The sequence below is a fragment of the Pinus tabuliformis genome, chromosome 9 (genome assembly GCF_031772625.1).
Source record: "Pinus tabuliformis cultivar Carrire ecotype Pingquan chromosome 9, CPIR1, whole genome shotgun sequence".
Lineage (NCBI taxonomy): Eukaryota > Viridiplantae > Streptophyta > Pinopsida > Pinales > Pinaceae > Pinus > Pinus tabuliformis.
Window position 1 is genome coordinate 1,576,841,866 of NC_142307.1, and position 14,448 is coordinate 1,576,856,313.

The following is a 14,448-nucleotide window of genomic DNA, read 5'->3' on the forward strand; positions in this document are numbered from 1 at the left end:
GCCTCCTCATAGCTAGTAGGCTCAAAGTCAGTGATGCTGGTAGCCTGGGCTACATAACTGGAAAACCGCTCAGGTGGCACACTCTCCCTATTCACCCTCTTCGGAGGACCAACGGACTCCGCTTCCTTCAAGGTGTCTTGAAGCCACTTGGGCCTCCTTTTCCCCGAAGAAGCTTCCCCATAGGGAACCTCATCCTCTGCCCCCCAGTGTGGTGAACTTGAATGTCTGCCAACTGACCCTGGTATGCTTGTACCAGCACCTGTCCTCAAAGAGCCTATAATAGCACCTGTGCCTGTGTCAACTGAAGTGCCATGTGAACTCTATACCAGTGGACTCCCTAAAGAACTGCTCGATGAACTTGCTATTGGTGCCCCAGATGTCACTGACACTGAAGTACCTCCTGTACTAGTCGATCCAGAACCTTGAGGTCTTGCTCCCCTGTACTCTTCGTTTAGAAGGAAATAAGATCTGATAGGCCTTCGAAGTCTCACTGTAACCCATAAAGATACCCTTCTCTGCCATGGGTTCCAACTCCGCCCTCTGCTCCTTGGGGATATAAGAATATGTGAGACATCCAAAGATACGAAGATGTCCCACATGAGGCTTCTCTCCAGTGAAAGCCTCCTCCAGAGTCATATTCCCCAATACTCTGTGAGGACTCCTATTCTAAAGATGAACAACAATATTGCAGGCCTCATCCCACAAAAACAAAGGCAATCCTTGATCATGAATCATCGCTCTAGTAGCCCCAACAGTAGCTCTGTTCTTCCTTTCAGACACCCCATTCTACTAGGGGTTGTAAGGAACCGTGAACTCTCTTCTAATGCCCTCCTGTGCACAGAAGTCAGAAAACCCAACATTGGTGTACTTACCACCATTGTCTGACCTCAAGACCCGAATCTTCCAACCTGTCTGCTTTTCCACAAGAGCTTTGAAATCTTTAAAGCGATTGAAGACGTCACCCTTAGTCTTCAGGAAATATATCCAAGTCCTCCTAGAGTAGTCATCAATGAATATAACATAATACTCATAACCACCCAAAAACACATGAGATATACGACCACTAACATCAATATGAATCAAGTCTAGTATAACCATAGATCTGTTGTGACTGGCTTGTAATGGGAACTTGGTGTACTTGCCCAAAGCACACCCTCTGCAGACCTCATAATGCTCGACACTAAAATCAGGAACTCCAGTAGTGATCTCCCTCAGTACTCTCAAAGCTCCATGATGCATATGCGCCATCCTCTGGTGCCATAACTCTCACAAGTCTCTATTGCTGGTGGTACTAGTGTGAGTGCTTCTAGACGTGTTACCCACCAGTGCTCTTGCCGACCGAAAATTGAACCTGTATAGTTTCCCATGGCAGACTCCAATCACTTTGGCCGAAGTGATGGAAGCTCCCCTGGGATGCATCAATTCCTGCCCTCCTGAGAAAGTGACGTCAAACCCCTTCTCCTCCATAGCAGACATTGAAATCAAGTTCTTCTTCATCCCTGATGTTAGTGCTTGAAATTTCACCTCAGGCTGAGAAAGGTAAACCTCAAGGCTACATCAAACCATTCAGCCTCGTAGCTAGCCCTACGGGGCAGGAGAAGGCTCTCTCCGGTCTATCTCGGTAGATCTTCAATGGGATGAGATGACCAACAAGGTAACACTGATATTAGGCTAATAAACTGATTTAAAAAGGTTGATTTGGGGTTTTTGGTGGCAAATTGAGGAATTGCAATTTTGGGTGCGAGGATTGGACACAGTTTCTGCAGGGGGTTCCTTGGGGCGAGGTAGGAAACAATATTGATGCCTTAACTTGAGATGGATGATCAGGAATGAAAGATGGGGAGCTAAAGAGAGCAAACAATGACTTTGAATTCCCTTTAGACAGAAGAAAACATTGAAATTAAACAAATTTAAAAGCAGAGCATGGCTAGCATGAATTCATACTTTAACACTTCATTTGTTTAATGTGCAGCAGTAAAGAAAGGAAATGAATCACATAACAAAGCTTACAATAACATGAAGAAACACACCATCAACACATGAGTCCACAAGAATCCCAAAGATGACTGCAAAACCCTGGTCTTCCTTAGCCAAAAATTGCAGAGATACAGTGAAATAATACAATGATAGCTTCTCCCTCAAGAGTCCAACTATGAAAATGAGCAAGAAAGTACATAATATAGATGATCTAACCTCTTTCCCTGCCTCCATGGGTCGAGCTCACTATCCTAGGAGCTGTTTGAACCACTTCTAAACTAAGCACTACAAAATAGGCAGTCAAAACAACTTGCCTCTATAAACTTGGAAACCAGTTCATACATTCAATTTTTACCCTTTACATGAATGAATCTTCTAGAAGTGTTAAACAAGAGTAAAAGTATCTAAAAAGTGTCACAATTACACCCAAGAGGACCATCATTAACCTCAGAAAGTCAAAAAGAGGCAAATCTGCGTTTTCTGGGCTGAACTGGTCAAATCTGGCAAAATCTGCTCAACGGGTCGCGCCCCCCTGCTCAACGGGTCGCGCCCCTTTGGAGCCCTGTTTGGGGCACTTCCAGGTGTCAGAACTGGGTGCAGGATAGCTCGTTGGAAAGGTCTCTGAGTCTACTTTCCAACCCAACTGGAATTTTTGGATTTGGAGGTCATTTGCCCTGTCAAAACTTAATTCTCCCAAGACAGCTTTCTGCAACTCAAAAAAGGGGCAGAAAGTCAAATTTTGCATGTATTTTGACCTTCTGGAGGCCCAAAACCCCATAAAAACTCAAGTCCATCCATGGGCATATGTAACTTTGCATAACAAATCTAGAAATGCTGAGTTTTTGCAAAAAGGAGCTGTCATGACAAAGGGTCTCCCGGGGGTGAGACCCGTTGAGGAGCCAAAACCTGTAAATTTCCAAAAAATGCCAAAATTACCCAAAATTCTCAAAATTTTTTGGGATTTGAGCTGTGGCTAGGCTATTGAGTGCCATGATCTTTGAGGGATGCCTCAGCCAAGATACGGAGTGGATTGGTCTTCTTCCTCCGCCTAAGAGCCTCAGACAACCTCCTTTGGAACATTTTCATTTTGGCCTTGCATACATGCATCCTTGCCCAATAGTGATTCTTCATGTTTCTCAGCAGCTTTTTCTCTTGGTTGGCCTTAGCCAACAGTCTCTCCAAGTGGGCATTCTCCTGAATGAGCATTGACTCTCGGTTAGCAGGCAATGGATCACCGGGTCTTCTACGGTTCAAGACTCGGTCGCTACGAATCCTCCATAGCTCATCAAGTGCTTTTTCCTCCTCTAACTGTTTGTTCCGCTGCTCCAGGTAAGTAATAGTCCATTGGGCACCCTCAAGTCTCCTCTGTAAAACATCATTTTCAGCCCTGAGATGCTGAATAATCTCCTTCGCCTCTCGGCGAGGAGAACTGGCCTCAAGATCAATGACCTCGGTGTCTGGGACTCCTGATGGACCCTCATGAATCATGGGCTCTTTGCCCCTCTGTGCTGCCTGTGCTGATGAAGAGAGCGAGGCCCCTTCCACCTGATGTGGAGATAACACTCCCTGAGCTGGTGATGAAGGCGAGACCTCTTCCACCTACTGTGGAGATAGTACTCGCCTAGCTGCTGCAAATAAGGCCCTCGGGCCTTTCTGATAAGTGACCAGAGGAGTGGAGCTGACATGTCGGGTGACGGGAGCATCAGGTTGCTGAGATGGTCCTCCCTCCTCATGAATGACCTCCTGATGTGGCTGAGGTGGCACTGTGAAAAACTCACGGGAGATGAACTCCTCCCATGAGATGCCCTGCTGAGTCAACTGATGTGAGACTATGAGCTGAATCAAACCATAATGACACAAGCTCCTGTACTGCTGGGCCGGGGTCTTCTTCTGCAACATGGGCACCATCCTCTGAATGTTATGAAACAAGAAGACCGGGATGTTCATCATCCTCACTCGGGTGAAATGCATCAAAAGGCGAATGTGATATGAGTACACTTGTGAAAATCTGCCCTCACAGGTAAAATAATGCATAATAAGCCTCATGATGGGAGCATACTCGCTCCGGAGAAATCTGAATGGAAAAACACCCGTCAAAAGTCTCACGAATGATGGCCGGACATAGGGCTCAAAGTGAACAAAATCTAGCAATCTGCGCTTAGGCCACACCTCACCCACATTTGGTATCCCTGTAGCCTGTGAGATCACCTTAGGTGTCAATGTGAAGTTCACCCCTGCCAGAGTGACATGTCCATCATGGAGGTGTAAGACAAACAAGCGGGCCAACTCTCTATGGTGCTGAATCTGAGAAATCCTCTCACAGAAATCATAACAAGACATATACTGAAAACAAGTCACTGCCATGGGACAAGCCTGTAATTCTGCCAGAGAGGTGGGCTCCTCTCGCTTATGATGTCCACCCTTACCACCCTTACGAGGCCTCCTCTGTTCTTCAACCTCTGTAGATGATGAATGGTCATCACTTTGCTCATAAGTTTCGGATTCTGACATGTTTTAGGAGCAAAGTGGACAAATAAAACTGCTCTCTGCCTGCAAAAAGTGCTGAAATCTATGCTGTTTCAAGGGGAACAAAACATGAGGGAAATGTTAGGGGAGGGATCTTTTAACAAGGAATGGGAATATATAAATATTACAGGGAATTTTTAAGGGAAATTTTGCAAATCATATGCATATAGGAACACATATTTGTAATAGGGAAATCATTTGCAAAAATTATTGCATATGGGAAAAACATGCATGAAAGTAAATATGGGAATATATGTATACATGTTCAATAGGGGAAAAAGGGAAACCATGCACAAAACATGCTGACATGTTTACCAACAGTTTTTGTTATTTTTCACATGCATATGGTAGAGGGGAATTAGCGTTTTCATTTTTAATGGCTAGGGATGGGGAAAGATTTGCATTTCATTTGTAAAATAATATGGGAAGAGATGAACATATGAGTGTAAGTGATAGGGAAAAGGAGGGAAGCCAACCAAGGGGAAAAGTAACTTGAAACAACACAAACCCTAGCACAATTTGGTCATGAACATAGCAGCCATATAAAGAGTTCCATTTGCAAAATTTTGGTCATAAAAGCATGCCCATGACATCCACCATTCATAACAACAATGAATCCATGTTTAGAGCACCTACCTCGAGCAAATTTGGTGATTTGGAAGAGGATTAGGGAAATTTCTTTGAAGTTTGCAGCAGGCCGGCTCAACGGGTCGCGCAGGCCTCCTAACGGGTCGCGCACGTTGATTTTCAGAACGGCAAAAAGGCTCTGGACGGGTCGCGCCCCTCTCAACAGGTCGCGCACCTCTCTCGACGGGTTGTGCTTTTGCAGGAGGCTTTTGGAGGCCTTTCCGGTGTCGGAATCGAGTGCATGATAGCTCGTTGGAAAGGTCTTTGAGTCTACTTTCCAACCCAACTGGAATTTTTCAATTTGGAGTTGATTTGACCTGTCAAAAATCAAATCTCCCAAGACTGGTCAAAAAGTGCCAAATGAGGCTGCCTCAAGGAAGAGTGCTGTTGCAGTCAGCTTTTGAATGCCTTCCTCAACCCCAAATTGAGCTCATGATAGCTCATTGGAAAGCTATTTGTGTCTAGTTATCAGTTTACCCATCAAGCAAATCATTTGGCCAACCAAGCTAGGAGAAAACTTGATTTCCCCAAGGTCACTTCAGAAGTGTCTTTGATTCTCCTGAGGCAACGGTATTCTTGACACTTCTCTCAAACCATGACACCTGTGCAAAAAGTGAAGGAGGTTTTTCTTCTTTGGCATGTTGTGGACAAAAACCTCTCTCAGTTTCCCAAAATTCATCTTTGATTGCTCTGAAACATCATTTGAGTGAAACTTGTCCCGATGTGTGAAACAAGGAATTTTGTCGAAATGAAGCGAAATGAAGGGAATAGGGGGCTTCTAAATTCTTGGGGAGATTTTTGGAAGTAGGGAGGGATGTTAGGAAGCAGGGGAAAGTGGAATCCCAGAGATTGAGTGAGGAGAAGGGGTCCAAAAGGGCAAAACACAGGCCCAACCTAGAAAATTGCCAGGTTGTAGCTAGAAACTAGGGTTTGTGCAAAAATGAGGAATTTGGCGGATCTAAGGGATGGGAAGTGTTTGATAAGGTACTTTAAGGATAGGGGAAGGTGTATGAACATTAGGATACAAGTTTTGCTAATGATTTGACTATCCAAGAGATATTGCCATCAAAACCTTAGGAGAGGGAAATGAGCTTGCCTAGGTGCAACTGAAGCATGAACAGGATGTAAAACGACTCATTAGACACTGACATGATAATGACAACCCTATGAATGATGATAGACTCAGCTGAATGATGACATGGACTGACATTTGGGCAAACCCTAGACCTAATGCTTAGTGACCAAATTTTGCTTGAAGACTCACTGAAATGACAAAATTTGACCTTGACACTCTGAGACCACTTTGTAAGTGCATTTTTTATCACTGTAGGAAGGCTGGAAAGACTGACACTAACACCTGAAACATACAAATCATCCATAACCTTCAAAGGAGGCTAAGACTCCCTCTCAAAGGTCAAAGTCCCACACCAATAGCTCTCACAGTGCGGTCATTTCCTAGTACAAACTCAATATCAAGTGCCCTCTCTGCAACCTCTAAAAATAACTCTGGTGCACCTGTCATATGACAGGAAGCCCCGCTGCCTATGTACCACACTTCAGATGATGTACTCCTACTAGATGTAGAAGTAATAAATGCAAAGTCTTGGTCAAACTGTGAAGTAGAAGTAATAAATGCAAAGTCTTGGTCAAATTGTGAAGCACACTGCTCCACCTCTGCTGAAGTTGCAGTACCCTTCTTCCCCTTGTTCTTCCTCTCAGGACACGTAGCAGTATAGTGTCCCATCTTCTGACATGCCCAACATTTGACTTTGGACATATCCGTATCTTTCTTCTTCTTCTTCTCTTTTCCCTTAGCCCCATTTGATGAGGCCCCTTTCTTGGCCTACCCTTTGTTCTTCCCCTTGGCTGTCAAGGCTACATCCTCCTCATCTGCTATCTTCACCCCACCAGTGCCAGTCTTCTGTATCTCATGTTGCACACAATCATCCCAGAATTTGTCCCAATTGGGAAGATTTTCCCTAGAGGTAACAACATCTCCAAAGACCTCCCAAAACTTTGGAAGTCCCACTACAGCTATCTTGACTAACTCTGTGGGTGCCATTGCTTCACCAATAACAATCAAATCATCGCGTACTTGTTTGACCCTGTCAAGATAATGAACTACACTTTCAACCTTTGTCATCCTAATGTTCTTTGAGTACCATCTTCTTGCTCTCATTGGTACTCTGATAGAGAGTGGTTAGAGCTGTCCACATCTGATATGCATATGTGTTTCCTCTCACCTGAGGAACCACATGATCCTTCAGACTGTCCATCAAAATCCTTTTTTCCTTTGCATTATTTTTTGTAAATTCAGCAAGTTCATCTGCAGCAGTAGGAGGTACAACCACTTGCTGCACTGTTCCAAACTGCTGCCTCTTCAAACACTGTCTGAATTCTGTCCTTCCAAATGACATAGTTGGATATCCCATCCAGTGTGTCCTTTCTCCTTAAGAACATGGCCATGAGCGCTGTCCAAAATTTACAAAACCAACAAAATGGAGAAATGAACTTTCCAGCACACCTTGCTGTCCCAAAAGTTTAGCCTGTGTGAAATTTCACCTTGCTGTCCCAAAATATCAGTTTGCTGTCCAAAAATTCAGTTTGCTGTCCAAACCACTGTTTGCTGACCCAGACTAATGTCTGCTATTCAAACTGCAATTTTCAGCCTGTAGCTCTGATACCATGTTGAAATTTGATGACTAAAAAAAAATTTCTTGCAATCCCAACCTGGGTTTAATTTCACCTTATCATTCCCATTCATTTAAATGCCCTTTCCCATAAACATACATTCAACATATAGAATTCTGGAAATGAAATTTTCAGATTAAAACACATGGAACTGTCAACACATGCTGAAAATAAATATGGACATAACGAGACCAGTAACACACATCAAAATACACACAAAATTTTTGGTCAACTTAGACTTAGGCAAGACCCTTTCAATCTTTTCCAAGGAAAACCTATTAGAGAGCTCTTCAAATTTATTTATCTTTCAATTTCAGGAAAAATACATTTGCAGACAAAAGAAAACAACAAATACAACTTATCTCTTCAGCCCAAAACTCCTTGAAAACCATGCCCAGTTTGCCTCGATTTCCATGCCCACTTGAAGTTGAAAATATATACTGTATGGATACGACTATATGAATTTCCGTACCGTTGTACGAACTGTATGGATTATAACCTAGGTAGTGTTTCTTGGAAAGATACTTATGATTGCTTTGGTCATCTAAATATCATCATTTTTCTAATTTCCACTTTTATGCTGTTCAGGCATATGTGCTTTGCTTGTATTATTTTAAATCATGGAGCTCTGTTGTGATCTAAAGAATTTTTTTATGGTAAATTTGTTATACAATAACAACGCGAGTTGTTTCATGACATTTGATATTTGCTCCAGGCGTCTACACAGACAAACAAATTCTATGCTGCAAAGTTCTCACCCTTTTGGAATGAAATTATTAAAAGTCTCCGTGAAGAAGATTACATTAATAATCGGTAAGTTTTTAATCTGAGCATTAAAAAATTTGACACACTTTCATAGTATCGAGAGACAGCTTGCATTTGTAAGTACAGATTTTCTTATAGCTAATGCCATTGGTTCAGGGAAATGGAATTGCTTCTTATCCCAAGCAATAGTGGGAGCTTAAATTCAGTACAATGGCCACTATTTCTTCTCTCCAGTAAGGTATATTTGTTGATCTATACATTGCTTTTCAAGGTCAAACTTTATAGCTATTATTGAATGTAAGGCTTGAAAGGATCCTTCTTTGGTTGTTTTATGAAACATTTTTTTCATGATAAAATTCGTGAAGAGTAGATTGTTTGTGGGTTATTGATTAATATCTGAAATCAAGTTAGTTGCTAATTTTATATCATTACCATGACAGATTTTTATGGCCATAGATTTGGCTGTAGAGAGCAGAGACACACAAGAGGAATTGTGGGACAGAATTATGAGAGATGAATATATGTGCTATGCTGTTGTCGAATGCTACTACAATGTGGAGAAAATACTAAAATCATTGCTTGAAAATGAAGGCAGGCTATGGTATGATCAAATGATGAACCTTAGTAATTTATAAGGCTAGACAAGTTTATGCTTCATTCTTTTATGGGCAGTGATGGCAAATCTCTTTGCACACATCTTTAGGATAATACAGAATTGTATAAGAGTAGTCAATGATGCCCTTATTTAGGCACTTTTTTTTTTCCTAAATCAAAGATGTAAATCTTTTCATTTAACTTGATTACAGGGCTGAAAGATTGTTTCGTGATGTAAATGAGAGTATACAAGATCAATCTGTTCTTGTCAATTTCCAAATAAATAAGCTGCCTCTTCTGCTATCAAGAATAACAGCACTGACAGGTCTTCTGGTAAGTTTGGATTATTAATAATGGATACCTTTTATCTGTGGCTTCTTTTGGGTTTTTTACTAATATAGTTTTTCATATCAAGTTGGGTAGTGCAAAGAATAATCTTCCCTGTTCTGTACATTTGTATGTACATATTTCAGACTATACAGATATAGCAATTTTTTCTCAGTTCCAATGTTCCTTTGTATTTTGCTTAAATTGTGAACTTACATTTAATTCTAGTGAATTTCTTATATAAAATTCTTTAACTATGATTAGACACTTTCAGGCTCATTGTGGTGGTCATTCTGTGGCCAACGAAGCATGTGCGCTTGATCGTGGAGCTTTTAATGTCATTTGCGTTCATTTAAATAGCATTACTTGTTTGGACAATCTCTTTGTATGGTAGAGACATTATGTCATCCTACCAATGGCTTCAAGTTTTAGTTTGCATTACATCTGCTGCCACATGCCACAGTAATCACTGACAAATTTGATTGATTTTGCATGCTGTGGCCAATTTTGCCACCGAATGCTAAAACACTATGGGTAAAACTACCAAAAAAAACTTAGAAGAATAGTTGCCTCTGAACCAGCCTTTAAATTGGAAAAAAATCATGGTACATGTTCCTCCATAGCCAGGCATAGTCTTCTGCTGAGCAGAGAAGCCCCAAGGGCCTTGACTATTGGTGCATTACAGTGAATCCATGTATTTGGCCAAAATGTCGAAGTCTAACTGTTATGAATATAATTCATATAAAATAATCAATGTAAATATAAATATAATAATAATAAATAATAATTAATTAACTAATAGTTTGTTAGTTAGTAATGAATAGGCATGTCTTAGAGACATGACCATTTATGAAAGGGCACCTGCCTAGGTATATAAGCGGGCCTTCTTATATACAAATACTACTTGTCCTACGATGGATACGAACATATTTCAGTTCATCTGAATTATTCTGTTGAATATATGAACTTTGTTCGTTACATTGATATTAGAGCTGTTTGATCCTCTCGCTGCTTAACTGCACACAAAGCTGTGTTCTCCAGTTCAAGATTTTGACCATCAAATTTGTCAACATTGTTGTTGTTGATGCGTTTCGCTACAAGAATTTGGAGTTTCTCCATTTCGCTATCAAGCCTTTGGCCATTCAATTAAAAAAAATCAATATATATTGAGAGAAAATAAAAAGTCAAAAAATAAAAAAAAAAGAAAAAAGAAAAATAGTTAAAAATTGGAAAAAAAAATTATAAAAGAAAAGAGTTAAAAGAAGAAGAATAAGAGAATATATAATTTAAATAAAAAAGGAAAAAAAAGAGAGATAAATAGATATCATTAAAAAATGAATGTCAAAAATATAAAAAAAAAGAAAGATATATCTAAAAAAGTATAAAAAGTATATACCTGCGGTCCTCATTTGATTTCCGTCGTACCCACGGTGCCAAGCTGCCACCAAAGGTCGCACGACTACCTGCAATGCAGCGCAATGATTAGACTCCGATCCATTACGAACAATAACTCGAGCCGCACAACTCCGCGACGCCCAACAACCATCAAAACTTCTGCCACTCCCCATCGACTGCCAACGGACCTCTGCCTCCTTCGTCGCTACCACACTATATGATCCAATCGCCAGATATAACCGCTGTCACCATAAGCACTTGGCAACTGCCACCACAACTTTCTGCAACCCTCCCCCACCCAATCCCCCCCCCCCCAATTCCACTGCCGTCTCTTTTTCGAGTCGTCTGCAACACAACCCCACAACGTCTGCAATCGTCGATTCTCCGTTGTAATAACCCTAAACCATCCAAAACATCACTGCATGCTCACCCAACTCTTGTGTAATTCCCTAGCCATCCACCGAAGTTGTTCGCCACTCTGCGCTATCTGCCACTACCCATACACAGTTCGACTTGCATCACATCTGTTCCGCGGCTACCTTGCAAAGTTGTAGCACATTTGAAACTTACAGTGTCAATCCATCATCATCCCTGAACCCACTGTAATGTGCAATACAAATTGTTACCAAACACATATACTATCATTTAGTCACCATATTATCTCAACTAACTAAATCATACGAAGAATCATGGTTTTCAAAAAGGGTGTGCCTTTGAGGATGTGACTTATTAGGAGATATCATTAGGATATCATTGTGGTTTTATAAAAGTTCTTTAAGAATAAAATAAATTATAATGTGAAAAAAAAGAGCATTAGTATTATATATATTAAGTTGGAAAGGTATTAAAGGTTTTTGAGGTTTTATAATTTTGAAAAAAAGAAGAAAATATTTTATAAAACTATAAATTACAAGTAAATATATTTCAAAAAGGTCTAAAATAAGTCAAGAAGGAATTGGTTTCATATATCATTTGACGAAATTATCAACAAAGACACAAATAGAGTCTAATTTAGAAGTGAAGGAAGGAAGATTCTCCTATAAAGGTATTCCAATTGTAGGTTTTAAATTATTTACATTAAGGCACTGTATCCAAGGGAAAGAGATTAGTATCACTATTAATCCAAGCATCAAGAATAATTACATCAATATTAACTTGACAAATCAACTATTAGTTTTAGAGCTAAATACATGTGAACGAAAAGGTATTTTTGGCAAAAAAGAATATGAAATTAATGATTTACAAGTGACAATTGTTCATTGTGAGTAAATATCTCAATTTTGTGTCGTAACTATGCTTGACAAAGAGGTTGACATAATTCTCGGTTGACCTTGGTTGAAGGAATTAAGTACGTTCATGTTAAACATAAAAAAAAAATTCTTGATGTTCCCTTACAAGATGAAGATGGTCACATTCCAAGACATGACAACGAAATCATAACTGATAATGCCTTCAACAAAAGACCTTAAGGATATTTTGAAACTAATGTTTCAAGAGAATCTAGAAACAATATCAAAGAAACAGAAAGAGCTTGAAGAAGTCATATCCAACAAAAACAAGGAAACTTCATGCTTGAAGGAACATAATCATAAACCACTTGCACAAGTCAGAAAATGTAAAGCTAAGAAGCACCAGTTAGAACATGAAAAAGAAATTTATGAAAAGAAGCTCAACGAAGGTCTATCAGAAAAAGAAGAAGAAATTTTATGCTTAAAAAACCTTAACCAAAGGTTATTAGAACAAATAAAAAATTTAAAAGATGAGAAGGATACTAAGAACATAGTCAACAATCCAGAAAGTGAAGAGCTTTTACGTCTAAGGAATCATAACCAAAACCTCTATACACAAATAAAGAAGCTTAAAAGTGACAAGAAGTGTTATGTAAAAATTAATCAAGTCTGTAATTATTAATTAATTAGGAGAAGGACATGATCAAAGATCATACCCATTCATCAAGAGGCACCCAAGGCAGTATTTAAGCCAGCGGCCTCTCACATTTGTTATCATCCTTAAATTTATTAATAAAATATATATGTATATCCATTATTTATTGAGTTTGTCGACTCCATTTGGTATAAGAGCCACCGTTGCGCTTCCTATCTCAACTGCATCCGCTGCTTGTAAAATCCACTATCCTTGCATTCTGCCACTAAATCCTTTCTCACCCTTTGACGGCATCAACACCAGACATTCCGTTGTGTACCCATGACTCTATTCCACTATTCCCTACCGCCAGTTCGACATTCGTACTGCTTCATCGTGCTCCATTTGGTATCTGCTCCTTGGCCCCACTGTCAGATGTTGCAATTGCTGTTCATATTAACCAACTGCAAACATAATTCATTCCACCGTCAAACTATACCAACTGTTCATGTCCGTACCTTTTGCTGTGTCAATTATCCTTGGTTATATAGTTATAAGGTTTGTTATTCTGAATTATGACATTGTGTACACTTATATAATTAAGTGTGTAGGCAATAGTTATATAGTCACCCTTTCATAATTTTTTTTTTCTTTGTTCTTGTTTTATTTTATATCTTGTTTTCTTGTTTTGTTGTTCTTTATTTCTTTGTTTATTATTCCGGGGAAAAGTATCGTAATTTTCATTATCAAGGAAAATTACATGTTATAGATGCCATAGGCATATGCTGAGCTAGTGATCGGAGTCATCTGTAATCTGTAAAAGTCTATACAAAAAACCCGGAGGAGGGTATGCATCCTGTATCTGAACATATACATAATATATACATAAATTCAATATTTTTTCAAAATTTCACCCACGGTGATTACTGTTTAGTAGTCAATAGATAAAACTGTATATAAGTTAGGGCCTGTCAGCCCTCTGCAAGTCTTGATTGATGTATGGTATGTGGTAGTACTGGTAGATCTGCTTCGGTTTGTGCTCACGGATCAACCATTCCCCTCTGGGATGGTGCGCTGCCGCTTTAGAAAGTTGATCCGCAAGTTCGTTGCGCTCCCTGTAGATATGAACACATGAAATTTGATCAAAATGAGTTTTTAAAAACAAAGCATCATCCAATATGGTTCTGAGTGTATGAGCATGGCATGTAGAAGTGTAGTTGAACCAGTTAATAACAATCTTAGAGTCCCCAAATACTTGTAAATGTCTGCAGTTTTTGTTTAATGCAAAGTATAAGAGGTGACGAAGCGTTAAGAGCTCCGCAAAGTTATTTGCGCTAGCCCCCAACCCCATGCAAATATGGAAGATGTACTTTCTGATTTATTCCTTCCTACTTGTTTTGATTAATTAACAAGTTATTTACCATGTAATTACTGGAAATAAACACAAGTACATGCTCAACATGTTACAGATCATCAACTGAAGGAAACAGAAACAAGCACACAAATAACACCATTATTTTTGGACTAATGTCCCCGAAAAAACCGAATGGCGTCATGAATCTATCGATTGTGTAGGAAGGAAAATTGTTCAGGGGATATGTTGTCCGATAGGATTGGCTTGATGCGATTGGCAATGATCTTGGCTATAATTTTGTATAGGAAATTACAAAGGGATATGAGCTA

At 39.8% G+C, this 14,448-nt stretch overlaps 1 pseudogene across 1 annotated transcript in view; it reads left to right on the top strand.

Moving 5' to 3' along the window:
* The window catches only part of LOC149154710 (callose synthase 9-like), a 241,198-nt pseudogene that overhangs the window by 130,783 nt on the left and 95,967 nt on the right, over nt 1–14,448 (top strand). The window contains exons 24-27 of the transcript XR_016262850.1: nt 8,537–8,634; nt 8,743–8,824; nt 9,027–9,187; nt 9,393–9,513. The product of XR_016262850.1 is annotated as a callose synthase 9-like (transcript). The remainder of the gene's footprint in view (nt 1–8,536; nt 8,635–8,742; nt 8,825–9,026; nt 9,188–9,392; nt 9,514–14,448) is intronic.